Consider the following 14,346-nt stretch of genomic DNA (forward strand, 5'->3'; position numbering starts at 1 on the left):
TTTCGTGTATATTATTCCATTAATCCTCACCAAACTCTTTGGGCTGTTATGATCCTCATTTTACAGATGAGGAAACTAAGTGCACTGAGAGATTCAGCGACCTGGTCGAGGGCACACACAAGTGTGACATGGCATCTGACGCTAGGCTGCCAGACTCCAGGGTCTTTTTTTTTCTTATCGGCCAGGCTGGAGTGCAATGGTGTGATCTCAGCTCACTGCAACCTCTGCCTCCAGGGTTCAAGCAATTCTCCTGCCTCAGCCTCCCGAATAGCTGGGATTACAGGCACCTGCCACCACGCCCGACTAATTTTTGTATTTTTAGTAGAGACGGGGTTTCACCATCTTGGCCAGTCTGGTCTTGAACTCCTGACCTCAGGTGATCTGCCTGTCTCGGCCTCCCAAAGTGCTGGGATTACAGAGGTGAGCAGCCACCATGCCTAGCTACTCAAAGGTGTTTTAACCACTGTATTCCCTACTCTTTCCTTCCTCACCAGGAAGCTCTGTGTATTTTCTGCCCTCAAATTCAGGCTCAATTGCTGGAAGGCCCCCAAAGGGAGAAGAAAACTCCCCTTTAAGACAGTTTAAGGCTCATCCACCAAGTCTTCCTTTTCTATCCCAGGACTGTTCTCTTTTAAATGACTGACAGCTCATTTCCATTGGAAGAGACTCCACTTCTGCCTACAGAGGGATGGCCTTGCCGTTTCATTCTCCTCAAGACATCACTCTCCCAAAGACTGCCATGGAATAATACAAGTACATTTGCCAAGGCCTGGGCTATTCAATCAGGATGCAAAATAGCCATTTCTGTTTCTTTAAAGGAGAAAAACAGGATCAGAGCTGTATATTGCTGTGCTGCCTTCTCCTGGCTGTCTTTGAACTGCTAAGTAAACAAGGACACATAGGACTCTGCAATTGCTTGCAGTCATGGGGAGGTACAGGGGAGTCTAAATTCCTATGCAAGAAAGAAACTTTTCTGTAAATCAGTGGGTGTCTTCTGGAAAGAACACATACCAAGGCCTCTGTATTTTGAACGATGAAATCTCCATAGGTGATTCTAATATTCAATCCTGGTTGTAAGCCATGACTTAAGGAAATTCATAGCAAGATATAGACCTGCTAAGAGAGATGCCCTGTCTTACCAAACACAACATCTGATTAAAGGTGTCGGTAACACGCAGTCTGGTGAGTTCGTAAGCATTTGGGTCTTATACAACCACAACGTGTGTGTGTGTGTTTGTGTGTGTGTAACATGTTATGTATTTGCTTTGCATTTGCTAACTCAAAGGACCGTCCAAGTAGTAATCCTTCCAACTCTTAGGTGGCATGAAATTCTCCTAATGTTTTCATATTTTAATAAAAGTTTTCAAATTTCATTTAAATGAAGAAAGAGAAGATGAAGTAAATCTGAAGAAATTTTCACTGCACAAAACATTAGATCTTAATTTTTTTTGGAATTTTAGGCAAAAAGTTTTTAGAAACCATAAAAAGAGAGAAATAGGAATAGTTTATTTTCTTTTCCCACAGTGGCTTATGAGTGGCATATTTTTGAGTTCTTTACTTGCTCTTATACTTGAAAATGGACTTGGCTTGATATATTCATGTTTTACACTTTATTTCCCTCATAACTTTTAAAGTATTGCTCCATAGTCAATGACTCACATTGAATTTTTTTGTGGTGAAATTTGAAGCCAGCCTGACTTTTTCTTCTGCACTGAACTATAATTTTTTTGTCAGGAGGGCTAAAAATTCTGTCTTTATCCTTGAAGTTAAATCAGTTAATGAGGCTATGTGTTGATAACAATATTTTCTGTCACTTATTTATTCCTCATATATGTTGTATGAATTTAATCTGTAGTTCCTGTTTTTTCCATTTTTTGGAAATTTTTCAATGTTGTATCTCGAAATATTTTTTTTCCCATTTTTGGATTCATTTTTTTTTTTTTTTTGCTGATCTCAAATTTTTATTTATTTATTTATTTTTATTGCATTTTAGGTTTTGGGGTACATGTGAAAAACATGCAAGGTTGTTGCATAGGTGCATACATGGCAGTGTGATTTGTTGCCTTCCTCCCCTTCACCTATATCTGGCATTTCTCCCCATGCTATCCCTCCCCAACTCCCCACCCCCTGCTGTCCCCCCACTCACCCCAACATACCCCAGTGTATACTGCTTCCCTCCCTGTGTCCATGTGTTCCCATTGTTCAACACCCACCTATGAGTGAGAACATGCGATGTTTGATTTTGTGTTCTTGTGTCAGTTTGCTGAGAATGATGGTTTCCAGGTTCATCCATGTCCCTACTAAGGACGTGAACTCATCGTTTTTGATGGCTGCATAATATTCCATGGTGTATATGTGCCACATTTTTCCTGTCCAGTCTATCATCGATGGGCATTTGGGTTGGTTCCAGGTCTTTGCTATCGTAAACTGTGCTGCAATGAACATTTGTGTGCATGTGTCCTTATAGTAGAACGATTTATAATCCTTTGGATATATGCCCAGTAATGGGATTGCTGGGTCAAATGGAATTTCTATTTCTAGGTCCTTGAGGAATCGCCACACTGTCTTCAAAGCAGAATTGAAGGAGATAGAGACACAAAAAACCCTACAAGAAATCAATAAATCCAGGAGCTGGTTTTTTGAAAAGATCAACAAAATAGACAGACCACTAGCCAGACTAATAAAAAACAAAAGAGAGAATAACCAAATAGATGCAATAAAAAAATGATAAAGAGGATATCACCACAGATTCCACAGAAATTCAAACCATCATCAGAGATTATTACAAACAACTCTATGCACATAAACTAGAAAACCTGGAGGAAATGTATAAATTCCTGGACAGTTGCCTCCTCCCAAGCCTAAACCAGGAAGAAGTTGAAACCCTGAATAGACCAATAACAAGGTCTGAAGTCGAGGCAGCAATTAAGAGCCTACTACCCAAAAAAAGCCCAGGTCCAGATGGGTTCACAGCCAAATTCTACCAGACATACAAAGAAGAACTGGTACCATTCCTACTGAAACTATTCCAAATAATCGAAAAAGACGGAATCCTTCCCAAATCATTTTATGAGACCAACATCATCCTAATATCAAAACCCAGCACAGACTCAACAAGAAAAGAAAACTACAGGCCAATATCCATGATGAACATAGATGCAAAAATCTTCAATAAAATACTGGCAAGCCGATTGCAACAGCACATCAAAAAGCTTATCCACCATGATCAAGTAGGATTCATCCCGGGGATGCAAGGCTGGTTCAATATACACACGTCTATAAATGTAATTTACTACATGAACAGAACCAAAGACAAAAACCACATGATTATCTCAATTGATGCAGAGAAGGCCTTCGACAAAATTCAACAGCCCTTTATGCTAAAAACTCTCAATAAACTAGGTATCGACAGAACGTATCTCAAAATAATAAAAGCTATTTACGACAGACCAACAGCCAATATCATACTGAACGGGCAAAAACTGGAAGCATTCCCTTTGAAATCTGGCACTAGACAAGGATGCCCTCTCTCACCACTCCTATTCAATATAGTACTGGAAGTTCTAGCCAGAGCAATCAGGCAAGAAAAAGAAATAAAGGGTATTCAATTAGGAAAGGAAGAAGTCAAATTGTCTCTATTTGCAGACGACATGATTGTATATCTAGAAGACCCTATCACCTCAGCCCAAAATCTCCTGAAACTGATAAGCAACTTCAGCAAAGCCTCAGGATACAAAATCAATGTGCAAAAATCACAAGCATTCCTATACACCAATAACAGACTTAAAGAGAGCCAAATCAAGAACGAACTGCCATTCACAATTGCTACAAAGAGAATAAAATACCTAGGAATACAACTAACAGGGAACGTAAAGGACCTCTTCAAGGAGAGCTACAAATCACTGCTCAATGAAATAAGAGAGGACACAAACAGATGGAGAAACATTCCATGTTCATGGTTAGGAAGAATCAATATCGTGAAAATGGCCATACTGCCCAAAGTAATTTACAGATTCAACGCTATCCCCATCAAGCTACCAATGACCTTCTTCACAGAACTGGAAATAACCACCTTAAACTTCATATGGAACCAAAAGAGAGCCCGCATAGCCAAGTCAATTCTAAGCAAAAAGAACAAAGCGGGAGGCATCACACTACCGGACATCAAACTCTACTACAAGGCTACAGTAATCAAAACAGCATGGTACTGGTACCAAAACAGAGATATAGACCAATGGAACAGAACAGAGGCATCAGAGGCAACACAACACATCTACAACCATCCGATCTTTGACAAACCTGATAAAAACAAGCAATGGGGAAAGGATTCCCTGTTTAGCATTGAATGTTTACATTGCTTTGAGCAATGTGGCCATTTTAATGATAATGTTTCTTCCTCTCCATGAGCATAGAACATTTTTCCATTTGTTTGTATCATCTCTTATTTCTTTAAGCAGTGGTTTGTAGTTCTTCTTGTAGAAATCTTCACCTCCCTAGTTAGCTGTATTCCCTGGTAATTTATTCGTTTTGTGGCCCTTGTGAATAGACATTCATTCAAGATTTGGCTCTTGGTTTGACTGTTGTTGATGTATAGGAATACTAGTGGTTTTTGCACATTGATTTTGTATCCTGGACTTTGCTGAAGTTGCTTATCAGCTTAAGAATCTTTTGGTCTGAGACAATGGGGTTTTCTAGATTTATTATCATGTTATCTGCAAACAGGGATAGTTTGACTTCCTCTCTTTCTATTTAAATGCCTTTATTTCCTTCTCTTGCCTGATTCCCCTGGCCAGAACTTCCAATCCTATGTTGAATAGGAGTGATGAGAGAGGGCATCCTTGTCTTATGCTGGTTTTCCAGGGGGAATGCTTGCAGCTTTTGCTCATTCAGTATGATATTGGTTGTGGTTCTTATTATTTTGAAGTATGTTCCTTTAATATCTAGTTTATTAAGGGTTTTTAACATGAAGGATGTTGAATTTTGTAGAAAGCCTTTTTTACGTCTTTTGAGATAATCATGTGGTTTTTGTCTTAATTTTGTTTATGTGATGAATCACATTTGTTGATTTGCATATGTTGAACCAACCTTACATCCCAGGATGAAGCCTACTTGTTCATCATAAATAAGCTTTTTGATGTGTTGCTGGATTTGGTTTGCCAGTATTTTGTTGAGGATTTTTGCATTGATATTTATAAAAGGTACTGGCCTGAAGTTTTCTTTTTTGTTGTATCTCTGCCAGGTTTTGGTATCAGGATAATGCTGGCCTCATAGAATGAGTTAGGGAGGAGCCTCTCCTTTTCAGTTATTGGGAATAGTTTCAGTAGGAGTGATATGACCTCTTCTTTGTACATCTGGTAGAATTCAGCTCTGAATTTGTCTGGTCCTGGGCTTTTTTTTTTTTTTGGTTGGTAGGGTATTTATTACTGCTTCAATTTCAAAATTCATTATTGGTCTATTCAGGGATTCAATTTTTTTCTGGTTCAGTTTTCTGCAGGTATATGTGTCCAGGAATTTATCAATTTCTTCTAGATTTTTTTACCTGCATAGAGGTGTTTATAATATTCTATGATGCTTGTTTGTGTTTCTGTAGAGTCAGTGGTAATATCCCCCTTATCATTTCTGATTGTGTTTATTTTAATCTCTCTTTTCTTCTTTATTAGTCTAGCTAACAGTCTCTTTTATTAATTTTTTGAAGAAACAAGCTCCTGCATTTGTTGATTTTTTGAATAGATTTTCATGTCTCTATTTCTTTCAGTCCAGCTCTGATTTTGGTTATTTCTTTTCTTCTGCTAGCTTTGGGATTTGTTTGTTCTTGATTCTCTAGTTCTTTTATTAATAGTTGTGATGTTAGATTGTTAACTTGAGACCTTACTAACTTTTTGAAGTGCACATTTAGTGCTATACATTTCCCTATTAACACTACCTTAGCTGTGTTTCAGGGATTCTGGTACATTGTATCTTTGTTCGCATTAGTTTCAAAGAACTTCCTGATTTCTGCCTTAATTTCATTATTTAGCCAAAAGCCATTCAAGAGCAGGTTAACAAATTTTCATGTAATTGTATGGTTTTGAGTGAATTTTTTAGTTTTGAGTTCTAATTTGATTGTGCTGTGGTCCAAGAGAGTGTTTGTTATGGTTTCAGTTCTGTTGCATTTGCTGAAGAGTGTTTTACTTCTGATTATGTGTTAGATTTTAAAGTAAGTGCCATGTGATGATGAGAAGAATGTCTATTCTCTTGCTTTTGGGTGGAGAGTTCTGTAGATATCTCTCAGGTCCATTTGATTGAGAGCTCAGTTCAGGTCCAGAATATATGTCCTTCCTTCCTTCTTTCCTCCCTCCCTCCCTCCCTCCCTTCTTTTCAAATTGCTGGGAATCTTACTCAAAAGCAGTTTCTTATGCAGCAGGTCTAGGGTGGGTCTGAGATTTTACATTTATCACAAGTTCTCACATGATATTGGCCTGCGGACCTCACTTTGAGTAGCAAGGCTATAGGCCACAAGAAGAATATAATTTTTATCCTAGTTTTTAAACAATTGGACTCTGTTAATGACAGTGTATGGGAGACATAAGGTAAAGTGAGAAGAGTACTGGGTGAGGTCGTCAAGATTCAATTTCCATTTCTGCTGTTCACCAGTTGCATGCTCTCAGTTTCAATTTTCATGCACTAAAAAATTGGGAAATCAAATGTCAGAATGAATGTGTACATACTTTGCATAAGGCATTTAAATGAAAGGATTAAATAATTCTCTATGATTAACAAGAACGATTATCAACATTTCCCAGGTAATTTATTGTCATCAAAACAAAAACATCAGTAGGTATCCAAAAAGTTAGGATGAAAAGAGATAATTGCTGTAAAATGCCCATCACTATGCCTGGAATATACATAGAAATACATGTTAGCTATTCTTATTTCTATTCAATCTGGTAAGATTGGGAGAGAAGAGAGCTGTACTTTCCAATGGGTTTGTCAGCCTATTCTTTTTTTTTTTTTTTTTGAGATGGAATTTCACTCTTGTTGCTCAGGCTGGAGTGCAATGGCTTGATCTCTGCTCACTGCAACCTCTGTCTCCTGGGTTCAAGCAATTCCCCTGCCTCAGCCTCCTGAGTAGCTGAAATTACAGGCATGCACCCCCACACACGGCTAATTTTGTATTTTTTAGTAGAGACGAGGTTTCTCCATGTTGGTCAGGCTGGTCTCAAACTCCTGACCTCAGATGATCTGTCCACCTCAGCCCACCAAAGTGCTAGGATCCACCACGCCTGGCCCTGTTCTTTTTATGTAGTCTCCATTTGATCTTGGTTGTTGTACGTGTATTCTCCTAATGATGTAACTATGTATTTAAAGAGACAAATGCAGAATGAAGTCTGACCATCAACCTGAGATGTTCATGTTTGCATCAGTTAGGGTACTTTAAGCTGCAAGAAACAAAACCTCCAAATTCAATTTGTTATCAGCAATGGGGAAATTTTATTATGCCACTTCATAAGAAAACTTGAAATAGGGCAGCCCTGAGGGCAGCTGGGCAAGTTTTTCATCACTCCCATTTCCATTTTGGAGTAATAGCTCCTCTCATGGTCTCAGAATGGCTTCAGCATTTCCAAATATGGCATCCAACAAGACGATCTCCAGGAGAAAAAGAGAGTTTCCCCCCGTATCTACTTTCAATGGAGGAAATAACTCCCAGAAGATCCCAAAAGACGTGCTCTCTTATCTTATTAGTCGGGACTGGTTCATGTGCCCCTTCTTAAGCTAATCCCACTAGCATTGGCACTGGGATCGTCATGCTTCTCTGGATGGCCCATTCAGGAATTTTCCTTATATTTCATGGGAAAGGATTTAGACCAGAATTCAGAGTTCAGCATGCCAGGAAGAACAGCTTTTGGACACTCAACAGTGTAGATGATGTTCTAAATATGAAGAGCACAGATGAAATCTTCACAGGGGCAAACACCTTTGAATTTCTCACCCAGGATAGGATTCCCTTCCTGTTATAGCCATCTCAAATATGTTTCCATTGGCTTAAATTTTTAGTGGGAGGAAGATCAATTATTTTGAGTATCTTTGACTGCTCCTTCTTGCTATGGACCCTTATTTGCACCCCCAGTTAAAATGTTGAAGGCAGTTTTAGCATCAAGAGTACCAAGCCCTTATAACGAGGTGCCACCCTCAGCTTCTGAAGGTGGAGTGGACCCAGAGCCTTGTGCTGGGCACTGACTGGGGTCAGAGCACCTTTACAAAGTCTCAGCTGTGCCTGCCTCTCTATTCGTCTCCTCCTTTGACCTCTATGATTCAAACTCATGTTGAAAACCCTGACCTCCATTTCACACTGCTTCCCCTAATGGTTTATCACCATTCTCTCAATAACTTTCACACCAACATTTCACCTGAAAGCTATTGAAAATGTGCCACTTTAAAAGACTGGGCTCACCTTGCTTGTCAGTACGACCAGCAATCATCCCCCACCCTCTACAACCAGCAAACACCACTGTCTCCCACTTTTTCAAAGAAATAGAAAAACTTTAAGATTTGTAAGACCAGATTTAGGAGCCACTGAGAATATAACCCATTTACTCTGAACTCAGAGCAAATCAATTGACCTTTCATAGATACTAACGTTTAGATACGTATGCAGCTAGAGAGATTTACGTCCTGACCTTCCACTTGCTTCTAGAGTAGTTGGACCTTTGCTCAACAGCATTGGAAAATCCACACAACATTTATTTCTTGCTCTAAAAACCTTCTTGGAGGCTTCAGAAATAGTCTTTTATCTATTCCAAGATGGAGAAGAAATAACAATGGTTTTAACCTCACTGCAGAGCAATCTGACCTTTTAAAGGGGACGTTATTAAAAATGGAAGCATAAAAGCTCAGCCTCTGACTGATGGTGGATCGTCATCATCATCGCTGTCATTCAAAAGTGTTGCAAAAAATCTTGTCATTTTAGGAAACCTCTGCTAAAAATGTTGTGTGCTTTATGCCTTTAAATGTTTCTGTGCTTGGCTTTTTTTCATCTTTGGCGTTGCATGAAGAGCTTGGCTCCATTAAGATCAAAGGAGGAAGAGTAGTCTCTGTGCTTTGCACAGGAACCTTGGCTGGCTGAGGTTTGTGGAAATGAGGAGAACGTTACCAGGGTGCATAGCCTTGTTCAAGTGAAGCTCGCTGCCAATCTGTGGCGTGCTGGGAGGCAAAGGCATCGCTATGCTTCACGCTGCCTGCCTGGCATCAGGGGATCTGAGAGGTCTCCATGGAAGCTTCCCAAGCCCGTCCTTCCTAACAGTGTTAATTGTGTTTGAAGCCCCCGACAGGGCTGCTGTCATCTCCTCTAAGCAGAAAGCTTCTCACCCCGATTTCCTGATGCCTGAGAGTAAAAGCCAGGTGTAATAATTTACTGGGAGGAGTGGTTTATCCTTCCAACAGAACCTAATTCAGGCCTTAACACTCAAACTTGAGTGCACGTCCAATTTCCTGGGAAGCTCGCTAAAAATACGGATTGAAAAAGCTAATCTCTACTTTGATTCAGTAGGTTTGCATGGAGCTCTGAATCTGCACTTTAAACTGAAAACACCAGAGGCGAATCTGAGGTGGTGCTCAGAAAAACCTGTTTGGGGAAAAACTGCTCTAAGTCAGAGGCTTGAAAACCAGCAGAATCGCTTCTCTGTGCTGGGTTTTTTGCACCCCTGAGCACCAATCCTCACTGGCCTTGCAAATTTGGTGGCCCAGTTTACAGAAGAGAAGAGTAGAGGACCCAGTGGTTGGGTCATTTGCTCACAGGCTCATTGCTGGCCGTAGCCCACTCCCTGGTGTGAGTTCAAGGCTGCCTGATTCCAACACCTGTGCTCTTGAGTTTAGGCTATACCATCTCCTAGACGAGTGCCTGGTTAGGCCCCTAGCTAGCCTCTGAACATACAAAGATAAGTAAGATAGTCTTCCTTTTTAGAACTAATTTCTAGTGAGTTTTCAGGGATAGTTTTTCTCCCTTTCCTTCCAGATGTGGAAAAGCAGTTTGCCCAGTGATGGGCAGAGCCGGGACTAGGAACTAATACCTCCTGGAGATTTTTCTCCTGTTTCAGGATGACTTTAATTAAGTGGACTCAACAGTTTGGCTAATGGTCTACCTTGCTGTCTGTGAAGAACCTCTAAAAACAAGGAAATCCAAAACGGATTCCTAAATTCATGAAGAATTTGGATCACGCTCTATTCTGTCCCATACCATGTATCCATTTTTGATGAGGCTAAAAGTTCTCAAGGCATTTCTAATGCATGATATTGTGTGATGAAATAAATAAGATGGTTGAGATGGAAACATTTTGGAATAAAACACCATGAAAATGGGTTGTGGTAGGTGTATTATCAAAGGTCCTATCTGATCTGCCTCACTAAAGTGGTGCTTTCGACCTCACAAAGGTGAGACCATTGCTGAACGTTCATCAGGCTAGCAATGCACCGGGGCCTCTGCCTGTGTCGTCATCCCATGTGTCTATGCGTTGATCCTCACTGTTTTACAGAAGGGGGAACAGAGGCTCAGAAAGGACACTCATGGCTAGGATGAGCGTTGAGCTCACGTCTGGAGCCTTCATATTTAAACACTATCTACTGGGTTGCCCTTTGTTTATTCCTCATAATACATTCACTTTGCAGATGGGAGCTAGATGCAGAGTATAGGGTCCTAGAGATGAGGTAGTTCAACTTCTTCCTGTTGCAGACATGGGCTCCATAACATCTCCTGAACACAGTGAGTGCCCTCTCTTTACACACTCTTAGGGGTGGGCATTCAACACTTCAGAGGTAATTCTCAAAGTTCCCTTTTACTTACAGGATCAAGCACAATCTCCCCAGGCATCCATATCTTGCCCCATTCAACCCCTAACTCTCTCTCCTACCACTCCTTGACAAACACCTTAGTCTACCGCTGTCTGCCAGACTGACCACATGCATTTCCAATCTCTGCTATTGAGAGACGCTCCCACATGCTTCAGCTCCTTTTTTCTCTCTGTTTCTCTGAGTCTAGTTATCTTCAAGTCCAGTATAAAGACCTTGTCCTCAGCCCAAGGTGAGTTTACCCAATTTTCCAGAGCACTGCTCCCCCACGCTACTCATCGGGTTCCTAGTGTAAGCTGGTCCCTAGTGGGTACCCTCCTTGCTGTCTGTGGAAACATCCAATGAGATTGTGAATCCCATGGAAGCAAGAGCCTTGTCCTATTCATCTTTATATTCTCAATGCCTTAAGTCATTTCCCCAGAATGGTCTTTCAGTATTGTTTTAGATAAAGATTACTCTCTAGTAGAAACTGCATCTTCTGTCCTGCATTAATTTCCATGTCAGTGGCTGCCTGGAACAGAGTGATCTGTCAGTTTTGTTTGATTGGCTGAAATTTTTTTTAACAGCTTATATGATGATGAGGCTGGAAGGAGAACTGAGTCTCACCTTTACTTCCATTTGCCACTTACATACTGGGACTCAGAAAATATGTATTGGAACATTGTTTGTAATAGTGAAAAACTGTAAACAGTCTAAAAGCCCATCATCATGACATGGATGAATACACTATAGCACACTCATGAAACGGAATACTATACAGCAATTAAAAAGCACCAGTGAGAGTAGCATGAATGCACACGAATGTATCTCATAAAAATAAATGTTAAGCAAAAGAGCAAGCTGAGAAGGATGTACAAGATGCGATGTCATGCATTTGAAGTCGAGAAACGTCCAAAGCAATACTATACATTGTTCATGGGAAAATGCATGTTTAATACAATTTTAAAGCAACACGTATGAAAGTCGTGCTGAGGGAAAATGTGTGAGTTTCTGGGGCCTGCCATTGTAAGATACCACAGGCTGGGGGGGCATAGGCAACAGAAATGCATTTTCTCACAGTTCTGAAGGCTAAAAGTTCAAGATCAAGGTGTCAGCATGGTTGGTTTCTCCTGAGGCCTCTCCCCATGGCGTGCAGACGGCCGTCTTCTTACTGTGTCCTCACATGGCCTTCTCTCTGTACAGGCATCCCCGGTGTCCCTCAGGTGTCCTAATCTCCTCTTCTTATGAGGACACCAGTCAGACTGGCTTACCATAGTAATTTTACTTTAACTTAATTACCTTTTTCTAAAGCTCTATCTACAAATACAGTCATATTCTGAGATTCTGAAGACTGGAGCTTCAACATAGAAATTTTGAGGGCACACGGTTCGGTCTGTAACAGCAGACTTGTTCCTCCGGAGGGCTGTGAGGAAGAATCTGTCCCTGCTCTCTCTCTTCTGGTAGCTGGAGGCATGCCTTGGCTTTAGATGGTGTTCCTTCTGCGTCTTCCCCTCATCTTCCCTTTGTGTGTGTCTCCCTGTGCATCTTTGTCCAAATTTCCCCTTTTCATAAGAACACCAGTCACATTGGATTAGAACCCACTCCAATTACCTTATTTTATTTTTATTTTTATTATTTTTATTTTTTGGTGGGGTCTTGCTCTGTCGCTCAGGCTGGAGTGCAGTAGTGGGATCGTGGCTCACTGCAACCTCTGCCTCCTGGGTTCAAACAATTCTCTTGCCTCAGCTTCCTGGGTGACAGATTACAGGTGTGAGCCACCATGCCCGGCTCATTTTTGTATTTTTAGTAGAGACAGGGTTTCACTATGTTGGCCAGGCTGGTCTTGAACTCCTGACTTTCGGTCATCCACCAGCCTCAGCCTCCCAAAGTGCTGGGATTACAGGCCCAATTACCTCATTTTAATTTGCTCACATCTGTAAAGGCCCTGTCTCCCAGTAACATGACATTCTGAGATACTGGGGGTTAGGACATCCACATATCTTTTTTTTGAGAGACACAATCTAACCCACCACAAAGTATGTAATTTTGCCAGGCGAAGGATCGACCATGAGGGACTTGAGATATATGTGTCTTATTTTAGTTTTTGGGTGGACATTTCATAACAATAACAGTTACAGCAACAAACAAAGGAATTGAGTGGAACTGCCAGCCTGCTCCTGCAAAAGTGGTCAGAGCCGGAGGAGGGAGAAATCTTTTTCTGGTCTTATGGGGACAATTTTCCTCTCATAGCACAGTCCTAGGGAGGCTGTCACAATGAAGGCCAGCTAGTTGAATAGCTTTAATCACTAGATATTTCTTTTTTCTTTTCTTTTTTTTTTTTTTGGAGACGGAGTTTCGCTCTTGTTACCCAGGCTGGAGTGCAATGGCGCGATCTCGGCTCACCGCAACCTCCGCCTCCTGGGTTCAGGCAATTCTCCTGCCTCAGCCTCCTGAGTAGCTGGGATTACAGACACGCGCCACCATGCCCAGCTAATTTTTTGTATTTTTAGTAGAGACAGGGTTTCACCATGTTGACCAGGATGGTCTTGATCTCTTGACCTCGTGATCCACCAGCCTCGTCCTCGGCTCACTAGATATTTCTTAAAAGTTCCAGGCCTAAACCTTCACATTAACTTCCAGCCATGGGCACTGTGCCGATCTCTGTCCAAAGCCACATAGACTATGCCTGTGGCCGCTTTTACCTGGAACACTTTGATGTGTTTGAAGACGTGACTTGCCCTGTCCTCCTTCCTCCCTGTTCGGTGCCTTCTCCTTCTTCTTCTATTACCTCACCCCCATTTCTAGTTCCTTTAATTCCTCCTCCTATAATGAGGTGTTCTTCATTTGGGTGCACCTGGCAATGAGCTAAACAGGGCATTGCTCTGTCCTCAGAGAGCCTGTACTTTATTCAGCAATTGATGACTGACGCAATTCTTTTTTTTATTTTTATTTATTTATTTATTTATTTTTATTGTATTATAGGTTTTGGGGTACATGTGGAGAACATGTGAGATTGTTGCATAGGTACACACATGGTAGTGTGATTTGCTGCCTTCCTCCCCTTCACCTATATCTGGCATTTCTCCCCATGCTATCTCTCCCCACCTCCTGACTCCCCGCTGTCCCTCCCCTATTTCCCCTCCACAGACCCCAGTGTGTAGTGCTCCCCTCCCTGTGTCTGTGTGTTCTCATTCTTCAACACCCACCTATGAGTGAGAACATGCGGTGTTTGATTTTGTGTTCTTGTGTCAGTTTGCTGAGAATGATGGTTTCCAGGTTCATCCATGTCCCTACAAAGGACATGAACTCATTGTTTTTGATGGCTACATAATATTCCATGGTGTATATATGCCACATTTTCCCTCTCCAGTCTATCATCGATGGGCATTTGGGTTGGTTCCAGGTCTTTGCTATTGTAAATTGTGCTGCAATGAACCATTCGTGTGCATGTGTCCTTATAGTAGAACAATTTATAATCCTTTGGCTATATACCCAGTAATGGGATTGCTGGGTCAAATGGAATTTCTATTTCTAGGTCCTTCAGGA

This window comes from Aotus nancymaae, unplaced genomic scaffold (assembly GCF_030222135.1).
Source record: "Aotus nancymaae isolate 86718 unplaced genomic scaffold, 86718_ANA_hifiasm-v0.15.2.pri h1tg000018l, whole genome shotgun sequence".
Lineage (NCBI taxonomy): Eukaryota > Metazoa > Chordata > Mammalia > Primates > Aotidae > Aotus > Aotus nancymaae.